The 24,069-nt window shown below is 35.3% G+C and overlaps 1 long non-coding RNA gene and 2 pseudogenes across 1 annotated transcript; 1 reads left to right on the plus strand and 2 right to left on the minus strand.

Moving 5' to 3' along the window:
* The first annotated feature begins 5,222 nt into the window (after positions 1-5,222).
* Positions 5,223-6,669, plus strand: LOC144318699 (olfactory receptor 6C6-like; annotated as a pseudogene).
* Positions 6,670-13,333: 6,664 nt separating this feature from the next.
* LOC144319191 (olfactory receptor 6C74-like) lies at positions 13,334-17,007 on the minus strand (annotated as a pseudogene).
* A 316-nt stretch (positions 17,008-17,323) lies between these two features.
* On the minus strand, positions 17,324-21,640 carry LOC144318703 (uncharacterized). The gene is made up of 2 exons (XR_013384761.1): positions 18,257-21,640; positions 17,324-18,060 (listed from the first exon to the last, which is right to left on the minus strand). It is a non-coding gene; the product is annotated as an uncharacterized LOC144318703 (long non-coding RNA).
* Between the last annotated feature and the right edge of the window lie 2,429 nt (positions 21,641-24,069).

Here is a 24,069-nt window from a genome sequence, read left to right on the forward strand (position 1 = left end):
TATGTGAAATTTGACAAATGTATCACTATGGAAAAAGTCAGGAAGTTGTCACAAGATTAGAGGGAATTCCTTTCTAGGTGTATCTGTAGCTCATGAATTATAGAAAAAGAAGATAAAACCAAAACCAAAACCAAACCAAAACAAAACAAAACAAAAACCACACCAAACCAAATTAATATGTTAAGGACATAGTTTGTTTCTTTTTAATAAAAGAAATCAATATTGGAGTTTATCTGCAAAATTTGAATACTTACATCATAATATATTGTACTCAAAATTATTAAAGAATGATTATTTAAAACCTGATACTTGATACACTGATCAATGTCGAAAAAAGAGGAATATATTGACTTTAAATATGAATCTGTTACAGTCAAGTATGTTATTTACTTGGAGTTCACAACCTTGTCATGAAAATGACATGTCATTTTCAATGTCATGAAAATGAGTGGATCCTTGAGGGAACTTTAAGAAGATGGTGAAATAGGAAGCACACAGAATCTTGCTCCCTACCTGGGCATCGTTTGCATTGGGAGAATCTGTCTGATGGAATCAGTTTAGAACTTTAGAGTCTAATGAAGGCATGTAACTCCCAGAGGAAGGCTGAGATGATAAATTACTGTTAATTTTGGTGATTTTAGATCTTAGCACAGTAGCAGTCCCCCGTCCCATGACCCCCAAGTGAGGAACTAAATATTTAATTTTAAATTTAATATTTATCACTTTAAATTTAAATGCATATATCCACATGTGGCTAATGGCTGTCATATCGGACAGTACACATCTAAGTAATCTAATTAGTAATCTAGTAAAAAAAAGTAGGTCACATCCAAATATATTTGCCAGATTATTGAGATAGAATTTAACTACAAAAAAGATCACCTTTTGGGGGGGATATATTTTGATGAACTCTGAAAAATATATAGTCATGCAACCACTACTGCAATCAAGATATAAAATATATCCATTGTAAAATGTTTTCTCATGACACTTTTATGGTCATTCACTTCTCACTATTAGCCTCTAAAACTTTTGATTAGATTTCTACCCTTATAGTTCAGTGTTTCTCTGAATTATAGAAATAGAATCATAGAGTATATAGATATTGCATTTGGCTTCTTTCACTTAGCATAATATTTCTAAGATTCAATCATTTTTAAACACTGTTTTATTTATTCATGAGAGACAGAGATAGAGAGAGAGAGAGAGAGAGAGAGAGAGGCAGAGACACAGGCAGAGGGAGAAGCAGGCCCAATGCAAGGGGCCCGATGTGGGACTAGATCCCAGGACTCCAGGATCATGCCCTGGACTGAAGGCAGGGGCTAAATTGCTGAGCCACCCATGGATCCCCTCAATCATTTTTTAAATATCTAATTCATTGCATTATATACATATGCCGTAATTTGTTAAACTATTTACAAGATGCTGGATATTGGATCATTTCTAGTTTTGGGTATTTTAGTATATGTGCTGCCGAAGCGAGCACTAGTTTTGGGTATTAACATAAAATATATTTTACAGGTAAAATCAGTTTACTTGAAGGATCAAAATAATTTCATCAGACATCCATCTGAAGCCTCAACTTATTAATTTGATAAAATATTATGCTTGTTACTTGTAAATATAACTCACTACCAGGTGTCAGAGTGTAAGATGGTTTACATTAATGTCTGAAATTGCTTCTTTGCTAATTGGAAGCAAGGTAGTGTCTTGGGCTTGTATAAACCAGTCTGGGATTTTTCAGTGTTGCCCCAGGACAGTGAACTGATGATGATCCTGTTAAATAGTTCATCAATTATTCTAAGTCACTTATGATACTCCTCTGGGATACTTTTACTTCAGCTTTTATTTAAAGTGGATTACAGTGGTGTCTCTTATTGCCAGTCATTAGTACTTTTGGACCTTTGATCCCCAAAGTTTAGGTTTTCTTTTCCTTTGTTTTATTTCAGTAGAACCTCTGGGTCTGTAGTAAGTAGAAAGTGATAAAACTGCAGCATTTCATAAGTGTACAGGGACTAATATGGAATTTCTCTTGGAACAGCTGCTTATCTTTCATCAGATGATGCCCCGAGTCTTTTTCAGTTGCCATATTTCATTATATTTTTTTTTATTTTATTTTATTTTATTTTATTTTATTTTATTTTTTTATTATTTCATTATATTTTAAAGTACAACTACTCATTTTGAGGTTTTGAATGACAGCAATTATAACAACAAGCTTTTGAGGACAGGAGAAAAATAAATAACAACAAGCTTTCACAAAATGCAACTTATCTGGAATAGAAGATGGATGTCCATTAAAATTATTAATACTTGAGTTCTGAACTTCAAAGTGAGTATGAATCTGAGGGAATTTGGAAATTCTTTACAGAAGGACTGTATATACATGGTCCTTCCCACAAAAATCATTCATAGTAAGTATCCAGCTCAGAAAATAAAATATGATGATAAAAGACTAAAATCGTAATTAATTATGTCAACATACATCTCTGCCATGCACACTTAAGGGAACACTAGATACAATAGGTTCAAGGAGGTAAAGCAACTATAATTTTAACTTGACTTCAAAATCAGAAGTTATATCAAAGGCACAAGTCCAATTCAGGGAGTTGAATTTGAGTTCTCAATTTTTAAGGTCTATAAATGTTTTTAATGGTACAGTCATTTGTTGGCTATGTATTAACAGATATTGTAATCTGTCTTATTCAAATACAGTTGCTTCTAAATTTCATTTTTCTCTGATTCTCTGTATGAATTAAGTATTGCCCTTGGTTAAGTGATATGGAAAAAATGCTGAGCAACTCTTCTCTCAAATGTAATAATATAGTTCTAGAACAGTCTGATAGATCCACGCGGTAACCAAAATTGTATGAGTAACTCCTAGAGCATACTTTTTCAAGTCAGAAATAGAGCAAAGTTGGGAGTTTTAAGAAGAACATAAATATACATTTTTATAAAAAAAAGTTTGTGACCACTCAGCTGAAGACTGCGTCTTCAATTGCCATTAATAAAATTTAAGCTATTCCTAAAATCTATTTCAGAAAACCACGTTAAGCATGGAGCATCTTAGTTTTGTTCTTTTCCCAACAAAAAAATTAAGAAACAGATAGCAATATTAATAAGACAAAAGCAAAAGAATAAAAATAACAGAGTGCTTTAATAATTTATTTCCTTTAAAAGTTTGCAGGTAATGCATATAATGAAATAAACTAGAATGTTTCACGTAAAATGGAATACTATAACATGGAAATAAACAGAATTTTTACACTTAGAAAGGACAGACAGTAATATAATGTTTGGGAGGAAACATTTTACTCTACTATTCAGATTCTTTTTGCTGGTTTAAGAATTAAATTGACATGAGACATTAACAGGAAAATATCAAATTAATAGCATATATATGGGAAGGGAGCTTTGTAAGATTATGAGAATTATGGGCAGTCAGGCATTTGAGACTACCATTTTAAGCTACAAAGGATGTAGGGGTCTGGGACTTCAAAGACAAGGAAGAGATTTCAAAGGAAAATGAAAAAGAGTAAGTGTTTGGGAAACAAATTTTTGCTGGGCCACACAGAAAGAATGAACATGAAGAATTTTAAGAACCAGACTTTGCTAAGGTCCTCCCTCTCGACCACATTTTAGATCTTGCCAATTCATATTAGCATACAAACAACCATAATTATTTGTGGTAATATCTCCCTTTTTGAAGAAAGTCTTTTATCTAAATTCTTTTAGACATTTGAGGAGGTAAAAAGGAAAACATTCTGAGACCTCCATTTCTTAAAAATAATCATCTTAAATTAATCGTCATGTCAAAGAGACACATTTTGGGATGGCAGATTTTACTTTCCTACAATAATTTCTGAAGTAATCAATAGTTTTACAAAGATATTGGGGAATATTAAAAAGCAGTGACCCAAATTATGTAGACACATTAGGAATACACCTCAAAAAGGTTAATTGAAAAAATACAGAATATTTTCATTAAAATATGTTGTTTGTTTTTGTCATGTTTTCCTTTGTTGTATTTATTATATTTCCTAAAAGACAACCAACCATTTGAATGCCATAGCTTAGTCAGTCAAGAAAGTTGATAATAATTGTGTATTCTTAGTACAGAAAAAGATTCACTTTATCTAATTAATGGAAGTCAATCCTGCTTAGTCATTGACTATCATAGGAATTATATATAACTCTAAATCCTGGTTTTGAAAATCACTCAGATACAATTTCTAAAACACAGAACAACTTTGTGTCTTTTGCTCAGGTGGAATAAAAATGATGGAAAACTACACTAAAAATGATTCATGTTCTTTTATTTAAATTATGCATGTAGAGTTGAGTCGACTCAGGAAGAATGGGTAAAAATGCATATTAGCCAAAGAAAATATTCAAGTTCAAGAGAAAAGGGATCCCTGAGTGGCGCAGCGGTTTGGCGCCTGCCTTTAGCCCAGGGCGCGATCCTGGAGACCCGGGATCGAATCCCACATCGGGCTCCCAGTGCATGGAGCCTGCTTCTCCCTCTGCCTCTGTCTCTGCCTCTCTCTCTCTCTCTCTGTGACTATCATAAATAAATAAAAAAATTTAAAAAAAAAGAGAAAAAATTGTGAGAAATATTACAATAAAGAGAACAAATGGTTAGGAAAGAAGTTAGAATTATCTTTAGCATGTAATTATGTATCATTGTAAATTTCAGATGGAAAAATAATTTACAAATAGATAAATTAGAGAATATGTGTCCTTTTCCACTTTAGGTACATATATAAATATTTAGGTTAATATATATATTTAGTTAAAATATGTAATTAATATATATATTCATTTAGGGTTTTTTAAAATTTTATTTTATTCATGAGAGACACAGAGAGAGAGAGAGGGGGCAGAGACACAGGCAGAGGGAGAAGCATGCAGGGAGCCCGATGTGGGACTCGATCCTGGGACCGCAGGATCACACTCTGGGCGGAAGGCGGCGCTAAACCGCTGAGGCACCCAGGCTGCACCTATTCATTTAGTTTATATGTATTTAGGTTCATTTCTATATATTCAATTTATATACATTTAGGCCTATTTATATATATTTAGGTTTTATATAGTTATATATATATATGTTAATGTGTGTACATATAGGTTAATTTACATTATGCTACAGTATATTATATTATGTATATATTTGACTTTGTCCTCTTTTCTTATGTATATTTGATAAGGCTTATAAAAGAGAGATGAAAAACCATTCAACGGAAATAGAGTTTATTCTCATAAGACTGACGGATGACCCACAATTGCAAGTTGTGATTTTTGTGTTTTTATTTCTTAATTACACATTGAGCCTGATGGGGAACTTAACCATTATCCTCCTCACTCTGCTGGATCCTCACCTCAAGATGCCAATGTATTTCTTTCTCCGTAATTTCTCATTTTTAGAAATCATATTCACAACGGTATGTATTCCCAGATACTTGAAAACCATAGTGACTAAAGAAAAAAAACATTTCATATAATAACTGTGTGGCTCAATTATTTTTTATTATTTTACTGGGAGTTGCAGAGTTTTACCTTCTGGCTGCTATGTCCTATGACCACTATGTTGCCATCTCTAAACCCTTGCATTACTCAATCATAATGAACAGCAGAGTGTGCTATTGGCTTGTACTTTCTTCCTGGCTGACTGGATTCCTAATCATCTTTCCCCTATTGCTCATGGGACTCAAGCTGGATTTCTGTGCTTCCAAAACGATTGATCACTTTATGTGTGAAACTTCCCCCATCCTGCAGATATCCTGCACAGACACACATGTCCTAGAATTGATGTCTTTCATATTCGCTGTGGTGACACTTGTGGTCACATTGGTGTTAGTGGTTCTCTCCTACACTTTCATCATGAAGACCATTATGAAATTCCCTTCTGCACAGCAAAGGACCAAAGCTTTTTCCACCTGTACTTCCCATATGATTGTTGTCTCCATGACATATGGGAGCTGCATCTTTATGTATATTAAGCCATCTGCCAAAGAAAGGGTGACTGTATCCAAAGATGTAGCTTTGCTGTATACCTCAATTGCCCCTTTACTAAATCCCTTCATTTATACCCTAAGGAACCAGCAGGTGAAAGAAATATTTTGGGATATGTTACAAAAAAGGTTGTGTCTTTCAAAAAAACAATTGTAATAATTGCTACAAATCACAACATTGCCATAAAAACAAAAAATCTTTCATTCATTTCTTTTTTAAAAAAGATTTTATTTATTTGAGATAGAGAGTAGGAACAGAGTGGGGGCCAGAGGGAGAGGGAGAAGCAGGCTCCCTGCTGAGCAAGGAGTCCCATGCTGGGCTTGATCCCAGGACTCTGGGATCATGACCTGGGCCAAAGGCAGACACTCAACGAACTGAGCCACCAGGCGCCCTTATTCATTTCTTCTGATCATGTTTTTCTATTTCATTACTTATCTCATATAGGACATTCTCTTGAAGAATCCTGCAGCTCAGTCTCACCCTCACATTGTATTCTTCCTAATGAAAACACCCTGCTACAATAACTTACTCTCTCAAGTCGGTAATGCAAGCTTTAAATAGCATTTTTTAAATAATAAATTTATTTTTTATTGGTGTTCAATTTAAATAGCATTTTTATTGTATATTAGCTACTAGAAACCATGACTTTAAATAAAATATGCCTTTTATAAGTATAATTTGCTATATGTAATTTGTTAATTGATTAAACATATATTGTGTATCTCTCTTATTTCAGATGTTGCAAGGCTCTCAATCCTTATGCTTGAGAAGCTTGTCCCTAAGTAAGGAGACAAACACCTAACTCTAAGATTGATATATAGTGTATAATTAGTGTTGTCATAAAAGGATATTAAAATATGATAGGGCAGGGATCCCTGCCTGGCTCAGCGGTTTAGCGCCTGCCTTCGGCCCAGGGCGTGATCCTGGAATCCCGGGATCGAGTCCCACGTCGGGCTCCCGGCATGGAGCCTGCTTCTCCCTCCTCCTGTGTCTCTGCCTCTCTCTCTCTCTCTCTCTCTCTCTCTATCATAAATAAATAAATAAATCTTAAAAAAAAATACAATAGGGCATACCGTATAGCTTCTAAGTAATTTTGGAGTTCTGGGAGGACTTTTAGAAGAAGGTAATAATTAAAAAAAAAAAAAAAGAAGAAGGTAATAATTATATTGAGGCTAAAAATATACATAAGGAAAGAAGACTGAGTTATAAATGTATGCAAATAGCACAGAGGTGTTAGATAATGACACACATTTGGAGAATTCGTATATCTCATGTTTTAAAAAAGGGTTTTCGAGATATTCAGCCTGAATCCACTAAAGGTTTTCTTACAAATACAAAATGGAATACTGCACAGAATATATAAAATTTTTGTGCCTCAGATTTTCCAAATATAAAGTAGGAGAAAAATTCTTTTCTTTTGAGAAAAATTCTTTTAAAGTTTTTATTTTATTTATTTTAGAGAAAGTGTGTGGGAGGGAGTAGGGGTGAGCAGGGGGAAAGGGAAGTGGACTCCTCGCTGAGCCTGGAGCCCATGAGGGGCTTGATCTCAGGACACTGAGATCGGGATCTGAGCCAAAACCAAGAGTTGGATGCTTAACAGTTGAGCATCTGGGGACCCCAGATAGGAGAATAGGAGAATAATAGGAGAAATTTAATCCACATCTCATAGTTCATTAAATATATGCTATTAAAACTGTTTAGCACTCAGTAAAAGATATCACTTATTTTGAATGCTCAAAAATGTGGTTCAATTAGTACTTCATATGCTGTTATACAGATAGAGAAAACAAGCCTAGAGAAATTGAAGGGATCTGTATACCACAACTGTATTTTGGACTTAAACTTAGTATTTTAGTAATGTTGAAAGGTTTTGTGTAAGACTCACCTTGGTAGTCTTACAAATGTAGATATTATTCCTATTTCTTTCATTCCTATGTCTGGAATATAACCAATATACTCTATGATACTAATCTGTTTTCTAAAATTGTAAAATAAATGCAATGTTTTCCATAGCAGCATAGTGTCAAATCATTACCTGACATAAGGTTTATTTACCAAAATCTTTCTCTCAATTCCAGTTTGTTTTCTACCTAGCAAAATTATGTTAAGTAATTCTGACCTGAAGAAAAAATGCACAGATTCTTTTCCTTTGGAAACAATAGTGTAAGCCCCCATATTAAAAAAATTCAGTAAACTTCCAGCCAGGAAAGATTTATTTCCTGTGTAGATATTCCACCCTTAATTTTGGTTTAGGGAAGTGATAGAACCATATCTTTCATCTACCTCATTTCTTTTTGTTCGTGGTAATTAGATTAATACTTCAATCTATTTAGAAACCCTATGTAAATGCATCTGACCTCAATTGCTTGCCACTGTTTTTAGAATTCGACAAACAAAAAAACTGACTTTGGTGTTTTTTTAAATTTTTATTTATTTATGATAGTCACAGAGAGAGAGAGAGAGGCAGAGACACAGGCAGAGGGAGAAGCAGGCTCCATGCACCGGAAGCCCGATGTGGGATTCGATCCCGGATCTCCAGGATCGCGCCCTGGGCCAAAGGCAGGCGCTAAAGCGCTGTGCCACCCAGGGATCCCTGACTTTGGTATTTTTATAGAAATTTTGGTCAAAAGGGAATTCTCATTTGACTTACAAATTTGCAAGCATTTTTTTTTAATTTATTACTAAAAATATGATTACTCTTACTTTCATTCAATGATGCTGAGAATCTTCTAAAACTATTTAAAAACATTTTTTCAATACTCTAATCTCATAATTCTAATTTCCATTTCTTCTGAAAGCTTCATAATTAGGAATTTCAAGTCCTTGGAAAACACGATTATTGCTTAGATTAAAAGAGTAAACTTATTTGAACCCTTTTATTCACTAATAAGGGTTGCATTATTCAAATAGTTAATGTATAACTACAGAAATCCTTAAGGGCATCTGCAAAGAGTCTGTGAAGTACTAGTTCAAAGATAAACATTCGCTTGAGGAACCACAAGAAAAAATTCAATTGCACTCAAGCCAGTATAAAATAGTGAAAGGGAATAAAGGGGAAAGGAGAAAAAAATGAGTGGGAAATATCAGAAAGGGAGACAGAACATGAAAGACTCCTAACTCTGGGAAATAAACTAGGGGTGATGGAAGGGGAGGTGGGCGGTGCGTGGGGGTGATTGGGTGACAGGCACTGAGGTGGGCACTTGACAGGATGAGCAACAGGTGTTATTCCATATACTGGCAAATTGAACACCAATAAAAAATAAATTTATAAAAAAAAGTGACAAAAAGAAGTCAAACTCTCCCTCCTTGCAGATAACATGATACTGTACATAGAAAACCCAAAAGACTCCACCCCAAGATTGCTAGAACTCATACAGCAATTTGGCAGTGTGGCAGGATACAAAATCAGTGCCCAGAAATCAGTGGCATTTCTATACACCAACAATGAGACTGAAGAAAGAGAAATTAAGGGGTCAATCCCATTTACAATTGCACCCAAAAGCATAAGATACTTAGGAATAAACCTAACCAAGGAGGTAAAGGATCTATACCCTGAAAATTACAGAACACTTCTGAAAGAATTTGAGGAAAAAGAGATGGAAAAATATTCCATGCTCATGGATTGGAAGAATTAATATTGTGAAAATGTCCATGCTACCCAGGGCAATTTTCACATTCAATGCAATCCCTATCCAAATACCATGGACTTTCTTCAGAGAGTTGAAACAAATAATCTTAATATTTGTATGGAATCAGAAAAGACCCCGAATAGCCAGGGGAATATTAAAAAAGAAAACCAGAGCTGGGGGCATCACAATGCCAGATTTCAGGCTGTACTACAAAGCTGTGGTCATCAAGACAGTGTGGTACTGGCACAAAAACAGATCAGAGATCAATGGAACAGAATAGAGAATCCAGAAGTGGAACTTTATGGTCATAATATTCGACAAAGCAGCAAAGACTATCTCCTGGAAAAAGGACAGTCTCTTCAATAAACGGTGCTGGGAAAATTGGGCATCCACATGCAGAAGAATGAAAGTAGACCATTCTCTTACACCATACACAAAGATACACTCAAAATGGATGAAAGATGTAAACGTGACACAAGAATCCATCAAAATCCTAGAGAAGCATACAGGCAACACCCCTTTTGAACTTGGCCACAGCAACTTCTTGCAAGATAAATATATTAAGACAAGGGAAACAAAAGCAAAAATGAATTAAGGGGACTTCATCAAGATAAAAAGCTTCTGCACAGCAAAAGAAACAGTCAACAATCAACCTGGATGGGATTGGATGGGAGAAGATATTTGCAAATCACCTATTAGATAAAGGGCTAGTATCCAAGATCTACAAAGAACTTAATAACCTCAACAGCAAAAAAACAGACAATCCAATCATGAAATGGGCAAAAGCATGAACAGAAATCTCACAGAGGAAGACATAGACATGGCCAACAAGCACATGAGAAAATGCTCCGCATCACTGGCCATCAGGGAAATACAAACCCAAACCACAATCATATCCCACCTCACACCAGTGAGAATGGGGAAAATTAACAAGGCAGGAAACTACAAATGTTGGAGAGGATGTGGAGAAAGGGGAACCCTCCTGCACTATTGATGGGAATGTGAACTGGTGCAGTCACTCTGGAAAACTGTGTGGAGGTTCCTCAAAGAGTTAAAAATAGATCTGCCCTACGACCCAGCAATTGCACTGCTGGGGATTTACTCCAAAGATACGGGTGCAGTGAAACGCCAGGACACCTGCCCCCCCAATGTTTCTAGCAGCAATGTCCACAAAAGCCAAATTGTGGAAGGAGCCTCGGTGTCCATCGAAAGATGAATGAATAAAGAAGATGTGGTCTATGTATCCAATGGAATATTACTCAGCCATTAGAAATGGCAAATACCCACCATTTGCTTCGACGTGGATGGACCTGGAGGGTATTATGCTGAGTGAAATAGGTCAATCGGAAAAGGACAAACATTATATGGTCTCATTCATTTGGGGAATATAAAAATTAGTGAAAGGGAATAAAGGGAAAGGAGAGAAAATGAGTCGGAAATATCAGAGAGAGGGGATCCCTGGGTGGCGCAGCGGTTTGGCGCCTGCCTTTGGCCCAGGGCGCGATCCTGGAGACCCGGGATCGAATCCCACGTCGGGCTCCCGGTGCATGGAGCCTGCTTCTCCCTCTGCCTGTGTCTCTGCCTCTCTCTCTCTCTCTATGTCTATCATGAATAAATAAATCTTTAAAAAAAAAAAAAAAAAAAAAAAAAAAAAAAAAAAAAAAAAAAGGAAATATCAGAGAGGGAGACAGAACATGAGAGAATCCTAACTCTGGGAAATGAACACGGGGTAGTGGAAGGGGAGGTGGGTGGGGGGATGGGGTGACTGGGTGATGGGCACTGAGGGGGGCACTTGGCGGGATGAGCACTGTGTGTTATGCTATATGTTGGCAAATTGAACTCCAACAAAAAAATATTTTTAAAAAGTTAACAAAAACAGAAGCAAAAAAAAAAAAAAAAAGCAAAAACCAACAGTAATAATTGCTGGGAGGGAGGCAGGTTTTGGAGGCCAAATGTACCAGTTCTAGTGGACATAATAGAAGGTGATATGTCATAGACAAACAACAGAAAAGGCAGGTGGTGCAGCTTAATCTAGTTGGGAGTGGGAAGAAGTTTGAATAGGAATATCTTAGTTGGGATCCCTGGGTGGCGCAGCGGTTTGGCGCCTGCCTTTGGCCCAGGGCGCGGTCCTGGAGACCCGGGATCGAATCCCACATCAGGCTTCCGGTGCATGGAGCCTGCTTCTCCCTCTGCCTGTGTCTCTGCCCCCCCCCCCCTCTGTGACTATCATAAATAAATAAAAATTTAAAAAAAAAGGAATATCTTAGTTTAGAAGTGCTAGACCCTTATTAAGGTTTAGATAATCTGTGGTAACAAACTTGTAAGTGACAGACATTTAAAAATGAGAAGCTTTATCAGAATATCTCAACAAAAATTAGTGCTTTTACTTGGACTTGTTTTAAGTAAACTCATTGTTTGGCTCATTAGTAGGATCAGAATAATCAGAATATTGAGAAAGCCTTAGTTTAAGTTATACTTGTACAGGTGACTATTGAACAACACAAGTTTGACCTGCACTGTTTCACTTATATGTGGATTTTTTTTATAAATACATACAGTACTATAAATGTATTTCTTCTTATTAACATCTTATTTACTCCAGCTTATTTTATTGTAAGAATTGTAAGAATTATATATAAATATAATTCATATAAATAAAAATTTAAAAAATATATATATATAATTCATATAGCATACAAAATATGTGTTAATAGACTATGTTACCAGTAAGCCTTTCTATTAATAGTAGTCTTTCAGCAGATAAGATTTTAGAGAGTAAAATGTTATACATGGATTTTACTTTCCAGGGAGGCAGTGCTCCAATCACTATGTTGTTCAAGGGTCAACTGAGTTAGACTGTCTCAATATGTTTTGTATAGATAGATAGATAGAGAGAGAGAGAGAGAGAGAGAGAGAGAGAGAGATGTATATATTTGTGTGTTTTACATATATATGTGTGTTTTATATACATATATATGTATTTCAACATGCTTGAAATCACATTTGTGACTCAAATCTCTTTTAAGATGCAGTTCATTCTACAAGTTGTACCCAAACATATAATATAGTCCAGTTGATTATATATTAATGTAATCCTCCTCCTGCCTGTATTTTATTCTACTTCTTAAGATAGTGTTATTCAAAAATGTTTTCTTCTAAATAACTGGTTCATATAGAACATACTTTAGCAAAACAATCACATTTTTAATAGAAAAACAATTTCAAAGATGAGCATCACCAATGATGGCTAATATCTGTTAAAATTTTAAATTAATTACTTTAAACACAATCATTATTACTAAACTATATTATAGAAATATAAATGAAAATTAATTTTAAGTAAATAAAATGAGTAAGTAAATAAACTCAGTATTTAAAAAAATATACCTGATTACAAATAAAGATGGTAATAACCTTGGAATAGTGTGTTACATTAAGTATAATTCAAATTAAACAACATTTTATAGTCTTGACTAATTACAAATTAAAGACAAAGGAGACATGTTGAAAAACGTAGCTCTGGAGCCTGGGTGGCTTAGTCAGTTAAGCGTCTGCCTTCAGTCAGGTCATGATCCCAGGGTCCTGGGATCCAGCCCTGCATTGGGCTCCAAGCTCAACGGGAACCTTGTTTCTTCCTCTCCTTCTGTCATTCCCCCTTCTTGTGTTCTCTGACTCTCTCTCTCTCTGTCAAACAAATAAATGGAGTCTTTTAAAAATATAAGAAAAATGTAGTTCAACCTCATTCCTTTATCTAGAGGAAAAAGGAAATAAGATGCGAAAAAGTATATATCTAATAAAGAATATAACTTAACATTAACTTAAGGAACATTAACTTCTGTGGAACAAAGTGTTTGTGAATAAAGCTTGAATGAGATTAAGATATTATAGGGATAAACGAAAAAAGAAGAGGAATCTGTGTATTGAAAGCTACTATTGAATATGCTGGCACTATTTGAAACTTCTTTGCCCATTTCCAATATATGTTATATAATAGGATACTCATTTGTTTGAGAAAGAAACAATTTTGTGTACCATGTTCATGAAGGCTGTTTTTACTTGCTTGTTCCACAAAGTGTAGATGAAAGGATTCAAAAGTAGAGCAACAGAGGTGTTGAGCACTGCAATTCCCTTGGAATAAGATGTTCTTTGTTTGACTGATGGCTTAACATACATGAAGATGCAGCTGCCATAAGAAAGGGATATCACAATCATGTGAGAAGAACATGTTGAAAAAGCCTTTTTCCTCTGATTGAAAGGATTTTTAGAATTCTTAATACAATGTAGGTATATGATATTATCACCATTACCAATGTGACTATGAGTGTCACCAAAGCAGAGATGTATCCCATTGTCTCTAAGAGCTGTGTGTCTGAGCAGGAGATCTGCAGCAGGGGGGTTGTGGCACAGTAGAAATGATCAACAATGTTGAAGGCATAGAAGTCATTTAAGCCTAAGAGGAGAGGTGGAAAGATGACAAAAGACCCAGCAAACCAACAACAGAAGACAAGTTGCATGCAGATCTTATTGCTCATGATGGTTGTGTAATGCAGGGGCTTACAAATGGCAACATAGTGGTCATAGGACATAGCTGCCAGCAAGCAAAATTCAGATGCACCAAGAAGGAAGGTAAAAAACAATTGAGCTGCAAGCAATTAAAGGAAATGGTTTTTGGGCAGCCCAGGTGGCTCAGCGGTTTAGCACCAACTTTGGCCCAGGGAGTGATCCTGAAGACCCGGGATCGAGTCCCATGTGGGGCTCCCTGCATGGAGCCTGCTTCCTCTGCCTGTGTCTCTGCCTCTCTCTCTCTCTCTCTCTCTCTCTTTGTGTGTCTCATGAATCTGCAGCAATGGGGTTGTGTCACAATAGAAATGATCTACAATTTAGGGATGCATGTAATAGTATAGGAAATTTATGAGAAGGAAAAAATACATGGGGTCTTGAGATGAGTATCCACCAGGGTGAGTGTACTGATGGTTAAGTTGCCAGAGATGCTCAGCAAGTAGGTGAGAAGCAGGAAGACAAATAACACAACTTTCAATTGTGTATCATAAGTCAGACCTGCCAGGATAAACACTATCCCTTGCGTGTGGTTTCCCACTACTGTCCTCTATTTTCCCAGGTCTAAATAGGAAAGAAAAAGGAGAGAATTTGATGATCCCAATGGAAAAATGACAGTGATTTAAGTGTTTAAGGTAAAGTTAGCAAAATGATGTTTCAAATAGAATAACATAATGCTTATTCATGTTTTGAAAGATGGATATGCCGGGACAAACAATAGTTTGCATTTCCAGAGTATCTGTACAGAGAATTTCATCTTTAATTTGCAGTTCTACCAGAGAATAATCTATGTGATGATAGCAATTGTTGATTGTTTTTATATAAGAGGAAATATCAGAGGGAAATTAGACTTTCAAAGCATGGAAAAATTCTTCTTCTCTCTTGATTTTGTGCAGGAGTTGAGATGGATATCATTCCTTATTCAATTAAGAGGTTTGCATTCTAGAACCAATATGATTATTGTCATTAAAGTACATCAGGAAATGATTTTCATAAAATATACACACACATACCTCCCAATAATCAATAAACAGGATTAATACAACTTTATCATTTTACTTAACTAATTATATTCAAATGCCTGATTTTTCTGTCATTTCTTTCATGGTTAATGAGATACAGTTTCAGAGAAGTGAATATGAAATATCATGACTAATTTTGTTTTCTGGCCTTAGTAGTATTTCCATCCCATCAATGTTGTTATCATCTCCACTCCTACACAGTGTATTCCCAGACAAAAGCAGCATGTTGGTGTGTATAATAAGAAAGGGCAGTTTTACTTTAAAGGTTATGATTCTGAAAAAAATTAAATGAGAGTAATGAATACAGAAGGAGATAGAAATATATAAATATTTGTTCATATGAGTGGGGGAAAAATATATAGACAAAGTTTTATGGAAACCTAGAGAAGCATGAAGGGGTTTTTAGAAATAGAATAGTGAAGGGTGCCTGACTGGCTGAGCCAAATAAGCGGTGGTCTATTGATTTTGGCTTAGGTCATGATCTCAGGACCCTGGGATCAAGTCTCGAGTCTGACTCTGTGCTCAGCGCAGAGTCCGCTTCTCTCCCTCTCCCTCTTCCCTTCCCTCTGCTCTCTGTCTCTTTCTCTCTCTCAAATAAATAAATAGATTTAAAAAAAAGAAGATAGTAAGCTTAGGGAAAAAATTGAAAGAAGCAAATTATTAAGTAAAGATTAAAAGAAGACTAAAGCTTCAAAATTAGTAATAATCTTAAAATTAAAGTATGTAAATTAGTATAGTAAATAAAAACTATAAGAAAATGTTTACCATAAAATTTCTCTCCATCTGCTTCTGTGCTTTACACTTACTATTTTATTCTTTGTCTAAAATAAGAAAGGAGGAACAATTTGTGATCAGCATGACCTAAAAGAGATGAAGAGGTATGTGGTAAATTTCAAACAGAGTGAGTCACAGACAAAATTTTAGAAGAAATGTATTTTCCCATCATAAGAATACTCAAATATTTGGCTAACACATAATTTTTATTTTTTTAATATTTTATTTATTTATTCATGAGAGACACACAGAGAGGCAGAGATACAGGCAGAGGGAGAAGCAGGCTCCACGCAGGGAGCCCAACGTGGGACTGGATCCCAGGTCTCCAGGATCACTCCCTGGGCCGAAAGCAGTGCTAAACCACTGAGCCACTCGGGCTGCCCAAGCTAACACATAATTAAATAAATATAAACTATACATAAGTATAGTTATTACAATACATGGCATATATGAAATAAGATAATCAGATTATTTTGGTTTGCACAGCTATCAAATTAGAGATCAGTTTGAAAGAGTGTTTTTTTTTCTTAGTTGTCCTCTGAAAAGTACAATTTCTACCAATGATTATAGGTCAGTTTATAGTGCTTTTAAAAAAATTGATTCTAAGGGAGAATTCTTTCCTTGGAATCTTCACATCAAATACATAAAATGATTAAAATTTAATAATGGGCCCCAGATAAGACTATGTTTTCTGCTCTGAGAATATAAATATAATTATTTCCAATCTCAAAAACATACATTATTATTTCAAAGACATATAAGTAAAAATAAACATACAAGTACAAATAAAATTTGTTACTAGTTATACCTAGAGGCGTTTATAGGAGGATTCTAAGATAAAAAATAAGATCTGTTGGTCTAAGGTGTCCTCCTGCCTGATGCTGGGTTTTTCTCTGTCTCCACTTCCACAAAATCTGAGTAGTCCATTCCAGGGCTGTAATTTCACTGGTTTCCAGTTATCCCCTACTGATACTTTCATCTAGAAGGGTCAGGTGCATGAGGGACAAGGACATTTTTATAAAACTTATCCAGAGATCCCTGGGTGGCGCAGCGGTTTAGCGCCTGCCTTTGGCCCAGGGCGCGATCCTGGAGACCTGGGATCGAATCCCATGTCGGGCTCCCGGTGCATGGAGCCTGCTTCTCCCTCTGCCTATGTCTCTGCCTCTCTCTTTCTCTCTCTCTCTCTCTCTCTGTGACTATCATAAATAAAAAAATAAAACTTATCCAGAATTAAGCTTAAATCTATTAGACTCCTTGTGGCCATGTTACCACCTAGAATGTGTATCAAACAAACTAATTTGAGTTTGTTAAAGCAATAGGATAACAACGTTTTGGGTGATATCATTAAATTTATTGGACTAGTACCCTTAGGTTCCTATAGACTATGACAATTTCTTAGACATTTCTTATTTTGATAACCAAGACAATTTTGAGAAGTACTTGTCAAGCAACTTCTAGAATCTCACTTTATTGGAATTTATCTGTTCTGGATACTCTCAGGTGACGAGCAAGGGAATATATGTTTATACCTAACCAGATCTATACACACAAATATGTGTTTGCATACGTATTCTTCTGTATCTATGTTAAGCTACTCATGAATTCATACTAATATATTCCACTTTAACCCAATATCACATGAATCATTCTACATTTGTCCTCTTGCTCATATGTATCACTCCAGCAGTGAAACAATGGCTCCTACCATCTGCCAATGACTCAATTATTACATTACAATAGAAATGTATTATAGGAAGCAACTTCATCAACCAGAATACGGGAATTTTGACTTGAGTCTTACTAATTCACTCATTTCTACACATAGGTTAGCATCTTTTCTTCCCCTTCTCCATTCACTGAGGTTGTTTCATACATTCATAATACTATTAAATACTTCTGCATTATATTTTAAGATCCTGGATCTATTTTTTTAAATTTGCACACATTAGAGTTATTCTTTGTGTTGTAATGTTCTTTCTACTTGTTTTGGCAACTGTAGTGTGATATAATCATGACCACTGTAGTGTCATATGCAATCGCTTTCCTACTCTAATAAAAAACTGTGCCTCGGGATCCCTGGGTGGCGCAGCGGTTTGGCGCCTGCCTTTGGCCCAGGGCGCGGTCCTGGAGACCCGGGATCGAATCCCACGTCGGGCTCCCGGTGCATGGAGCCTGCTTCTCCCTCTGCCTGTGTCTCTGCCTCTCTCTCTCACTGTGTGCCTATCATAAATAAATAAAAGTTAAAAAAAAAAAAAACTGTGCCTCAACTGTTCAACTCTCCAGCTCCCAAGTCCTGGCAATCTCTAACATGTTTTCTTTCCCTATAAATTTGTCTGTTCTAGAACAGCCCTATCTCCTAATAGCATCATCTTTGGGGGTTAGGATTTCAATATATAATTGGGGGGTACATATTAAGAACATAGCAATAATTTATCAACTAAAATTGACAAAAGTCTGGGGAAATATATGTGAGAGTAGATTCTAAGGGTGACATACCAGGGGAAAGTAAATATAATTCTACATAAGGGTGAATTTATTGATATATTTTCAATGATTGTGATTTTCTTTTCTTTCTTTCTTTCTTTCATTCTTTCTTCTTTTCCTCTTTCCTTTCTTTCTTTCTTTCTTTCTTTCTTCTTTCTTTCTTTCTTTCTTTCTTTCTTTCTTTCTTTCTTTCTTTCTTTTTCTTTCTCTTTCTTCTTTTTTTTTTAAACTAGGCTGTTAGTTTCAGAAAGCTAGCTTACCAGCACATCACAGGTCAGAGTGAAGCCTGAGTAGTGGTTGTGGATTTAATGGAATTCAAACTTCTGATGATGGCTATAATTTTTTGTTCAATTACATAGCAACTTGGATTTGTGAATGATTTATCCTGATTAAATTTGAAATATTGGAAAAATAAATCCAAAGATGTAAAATGACAAAACTTGGAACAGTTTTATAATATGCAATCCACTTATATATCCCTTAACTGTGTAACTGTTGAAGATCCAGAAGAAAATTATTTGTACAAGGTATTGATTCACAAGGAGGTATGAACATTGAAAGGAATCGTAATTGCTGGTCTGAAATGAAAGTGGGATATTTATAGTGATTCTACTGCATCTGAAAAGTCATCCTAAATATATTAACACAGATATGCTCAGAGCCAAGTAGAAAACCATGGAGTTCACCCTCATTAACAAATAATACATCAAAGCATCTTTCCTCGGCAAAACTGCAGTATTTGGTACCACCATCAAATACTTTTAAAAATGATGTAGGAATGGTGATCCATTCCACATAGCCATTTAATTAAAATATTTACCTGCCCTACCCCAGATGAATCTTAAAGCATGACAGTAGATTCATATACCGAATAAGTTGGTAACACCAATTGCAACTGTGTTTTAAATTATGGCCCATTTGTTAGTTTAAATCCAAAACAGTCTTGGGACTAAATACTAAGTTACTGAATTCTGAACCTATTTTTATGGACTAATAGAACATAACAGGTAGATTGCATCACCTTAATATAGTAAAGTAGACAAGATAGCAGACCTTCATCCTGGCTTTAGGGTCATCTCTGGCCTTTTGATATAATTTAGACCATTGACAAGCAAACCACAACCTTCAGAACAAGCCCACAGGCTGTTTTTGTACAGCCTTATCTCTAGGGATGGTTTTTAGATTCAAAGGGTCAGAAGAGGAAGTAGGGAGAATAGGGCAATGGAGGAAGCATTTAATGGTATATTTTCAAAAAATGTATGAGAATCAGAATTTCTCACACAAAGTATTTTTAAATACACATTTTTAAATACACATTAAATATACATTACAAGTAGACAAATTCCAAATTTCTCTTTTCTATAATAACAAAACCCATCAATAGTATACCTTCATCAAGACATTTCCCCCCACTCTGTCCCAAAATGCATGAATTTTAATAGTATATAAAAAAGTAAGAAGTTTTCAAAAGAAATGTGTTAAGCTGAAGAAATTTAGAAATTGTTTGCTTGAAATTATTGCCATGGTTATTGTTACTGAAGATTACATAAGTTCATTGAGTATGAAAATGCTCATCCACCCATTTGGAAAACCTGGAAATATTTTAATCTCTATTAAAATATTCCAAATAAAGACTCTGTCCACTTTAAAACTATTTATAGGGATCCCTGGGTGGCGCAGCGGTTTAGCGCCTGCCTTTGGCCCAGGGCGCGATCCTGGAGACCCAGGATCGAATCCCACATCGGGCTCCCAGTGCATGGAGCCTGCTTCTCCCTCTGCCTGTGTCTCTGCCACTCTCTCTCTCTCTATGTGACTATCATAAATAAATAATTAAAAATTTAAAAAAAAACTATTTATATAGAAATAAAAATTTAGGCAGCAGATTTACATTAGAGAAGACAGAAATGTAGTAATTTAATATCAAAAAATTCAAATAGGACAGAAGAAAAATTATTGTCATTTTCACTTCTGATGTGACTGGCATGCATTGTGAAGTGTCCATTTTGAGCTATGAAGGCCCTTCCAAGTATAAAGATCAAATAGGCTTAGAATAAGACTTTCACATAATTTATCACAAAATTAAGTTATTTGCAAATATAATAATATATGTTTTAACAAATTGAATCTAATAGTCGTACCATTAACATTAAAATTAATTTATATCACAGTTATACTATAAAATATATTGATTCTTTTGCCTAATTTCCTTGTTCAATTTCTATTTTTCTATTAACATGTTTAAATATTCTATACTATAGTAAATATATAATTTATGAACAAATATACATATAGTATGAAATTGAAGTGTTTTGTTTGAGTTTTGTTTTTTTACTGGTAGAATGTGTGATAAAGAATAATAATAACAGGTAAAGAAATTTAGAAACTGATTGTTTGAAATGATTGCCATGATCTCTATTTACAGAAACAAAAAAAAATTCCATATTATTTAAGGACATAGTGATTCAATTTCCCTCATAGTTATAGGTCTATTACCATTTTTTATTTTGCCTTGAGTCAGTGACAGTTTGTGGGTTCCTAGAAATATGTGCTTTTCAGCTAAGTTTTAAAAATCTAGGTGGTGCATTAACTCTATATAGAATATGTGTAAAATTGAATCTCTGAATTCCACAACAGTGGAAAGGAACATGGAAAAATTAAAGTCTAACTTTGTCTTCCTCTGAGAGAATTTTAAGAGGATATAGATAAAACACCAAATAAAGACACGAATGATTTTGGCCCAAATAAGGACAGATAGGGGAGAGAATGAGGCTTTGGAGATTAGTCAGGCCACATGAAAATTATGTCAGGAAAAATAGTCAATATTATTTTGAATACAAGCATTGAAGCACCCCACATTTCTTGCTTTATTTTACTCATGATCTCAGTAATATCACTAAAATGGTTCACTTCACTGATCTCCATCTTTTTGGTCATGTGCATAAAAGCATCTTTCACTTGTTTGTTTCTCAGTGTATATATGAAGGGATTCAACATGGGGGCAACAGAGGTACTGAGCAGGGCTATCCCTTTATTTAAAGATACTCTGCATGGAGCTGCTTCTCCCTCTGCCTGTGTCTCTGCCTCTCTCTCTGTGTTCTCGTGAATAAATAAATAAAATCTTTAAAAAAATAGAAACAAAGAAATAGAAAAATTGTCATAATATTTTGACTTACATCTTCTATAGTTGCTTTTTTGCAGTCTAGTTAGTTTACATTAATATCTTACACCATCAATGACTCATTCTTCTTGTTAAATGCATCTCCTTTCTGTTTCTTGCTCCTTACGATAGTATTCTGCAAGTCAGATTTCAGCTGAGGACTCTCGGCCTTTTAAAAAACATGAACTTGACCTAAACATCTGACGCCCATACAAGTAGGGATTCAGTGCGTTCACCAAACCTCTGAAAACTCTTCAGGATTGAAATCCTCATGACCACCTGTAGGTCTGCTTTTCCCTTTTTCCTGAAGACTTGCGTTTACTTTTGTCTCACTCACGTGTTATTCTCTTTTCACTGCTATGGACCCAAGCAGATAGGAAGTATATCCTCATGCGTGATGACTATATTATATAGCATTCTTTATTTAGTTTTTGCAGGAGAGTTCTAGAAAACAAGACATTTAAAAAATGTTATCTACTCATACCTGGTAATTTGTTTCCATGTCATTGTGTTGCTCTGTTGCCATGGTGGTCTCTTCCCTCTTAGTCCTGTCCTCCCTCTTTTCTCTTATTCTCTTGTGTTTTGCTTAGCCTCTTAAAATTCAGAATTGTGTTAACCTTTTCATTTTTTTCTCATCTTCCATCTTTTTCCATACCATGCCTACATTCGCATGTTTATCAGCTTAAATGTCTATCACCAATTCTTTCTAAAGTGTGATGATATCATGACCGTATTTTCCTTAAGAAGAATATCATGTCATATCTTACATTGCATTTTAAACATAACATTTCATATAGTCCAGTTCAGCTGTTAAAAATATACAGATATCTCCAGTGGTTATAAGTAATTACAATACAACTAAGATTTCCCCTCTCTTTCTCCCTTTATTTCATTCTTTACTTACCTATTTTTCTTTCTTTCCCCCAGACCCTTCAATGTATTATTTTTTGTTTTTATTTTTTATTTATTTATTTTTAATAATAAATTTACTTTTTATTGGTGTTCAGTTTGCCAACATACAGAAAAACACTCAGTGCTCATCCCGTCAAGTGCCCCCCTCAGTGCTGCACCCATTCACCCCCACTCCCGCCCTCCTCCCCTTCCACCACCCCTAGTTCATTTCCCAGAGTTAGGAGTCTTTATGTTCTGTGTCCCTTTCTGATATTTCCTACCCATTTCTTCCCCCTTCCCTTCTATTCCCTTTCACTATTATTTATATTCCCCAAATGAATGAGAACATATAATGTTTGTCCTTCTCTGATTGACTCATTTCACTCAGCATAATACCCTCCAGTTCCATCCACGTCCAAGCAAATGGTGGGTATTTGTCATTTCTAATGGTTGAGTAATATTCCATTGTATACATAAACCACATTTTCTTTATCTATTCATCTTTCTTTTTTTTAAGATTTTATTTTATTTACTCATGAGATATACAGAGCAAGAGAGAGAGAGAGAGGCAGAGGGAGAAGCAGGCTCCATGCAGGAAGCCCAATGTGGGGCTGGATCCCGGTCTCCAGGATCAGGCCCTGGGCTGCAGGCGGCGCTAAACCGCTGCACCACCGGATCTGCCCTCCATTCATCTTTCGAGGGACACCGAGGTCCTTCCACAGTTTGGCTATTGTGGACATTGCTGCTAGAAACATCGGGGTGCAGGTGTCCCGGCCTTTCATTGCATCTGTATCTTTGGGGTAAATCCCCAACAGTGCAATTGCTGGGTCGTAGGGCAGGTGTTGGTGGGAATGTGAAATGGTGCAGCCACTCTGAAAAACTATTATTTTTTCGGTCATCACATTGAAAATGTCTACATTCTGGCCACTAAAGCACAATTTATGCTCAGTAATCAGGTTTTTGAAATCCAGATTTGATCTATTTTCTTTTTTCAAGGTTGGTCTACTTTTTAAGGTCAAAAGCATAGTGAAATGTCAATCAGCAAAGGATGAATTTTATAGGGTGCCAAATTATAAAGTTAGAAGTGAGAATTCATACATGAATACTCCCAGGCTAAATTTAAATTACAAAATTGCAAACAAAAACAAAACAAAACAAAAATCACCCAAACAAAACAAAACAAAACAAAACAAAAAAACTCTTGTAAATTGCTTGACATCATTATTTTGCTTGAATTCTGAATAAAATACTTGGTAAATGTTGGTAAAATAGTCATTGTTTCTGACCATTTTTATAAATGCAGGGACTTCTGTAATTACTTTGGCAATTTATAGGTAAGAGAGAAGTGATTCCTTTGGGATATGAAAATTGGATATTTCATGAAATGTTTAAATTCTATTGAATTCAATAAAAGGACATTTCTCAAGTTTAGGACTAATTACTTTTTCCTAATATGTCATATTTTATATTCCAGTGTCATATTTTATAATATTCACATTAACCCTGTATATTAAAGGCATATATAATTATAATTATCTCAGGA

Source organism: Canis aureus, chromosome 8, assembly GCF_053574225.1.
Source record: "Canis aureus isolate CA01 chromosome 8, VMU_Caureus_v.1.0, whole genome shotgun sequence".
NCBI lineage: Eukaryota > Metazoa > Chordata > Mammalia > Carnivora > Canidae > Canis > Canis aureus.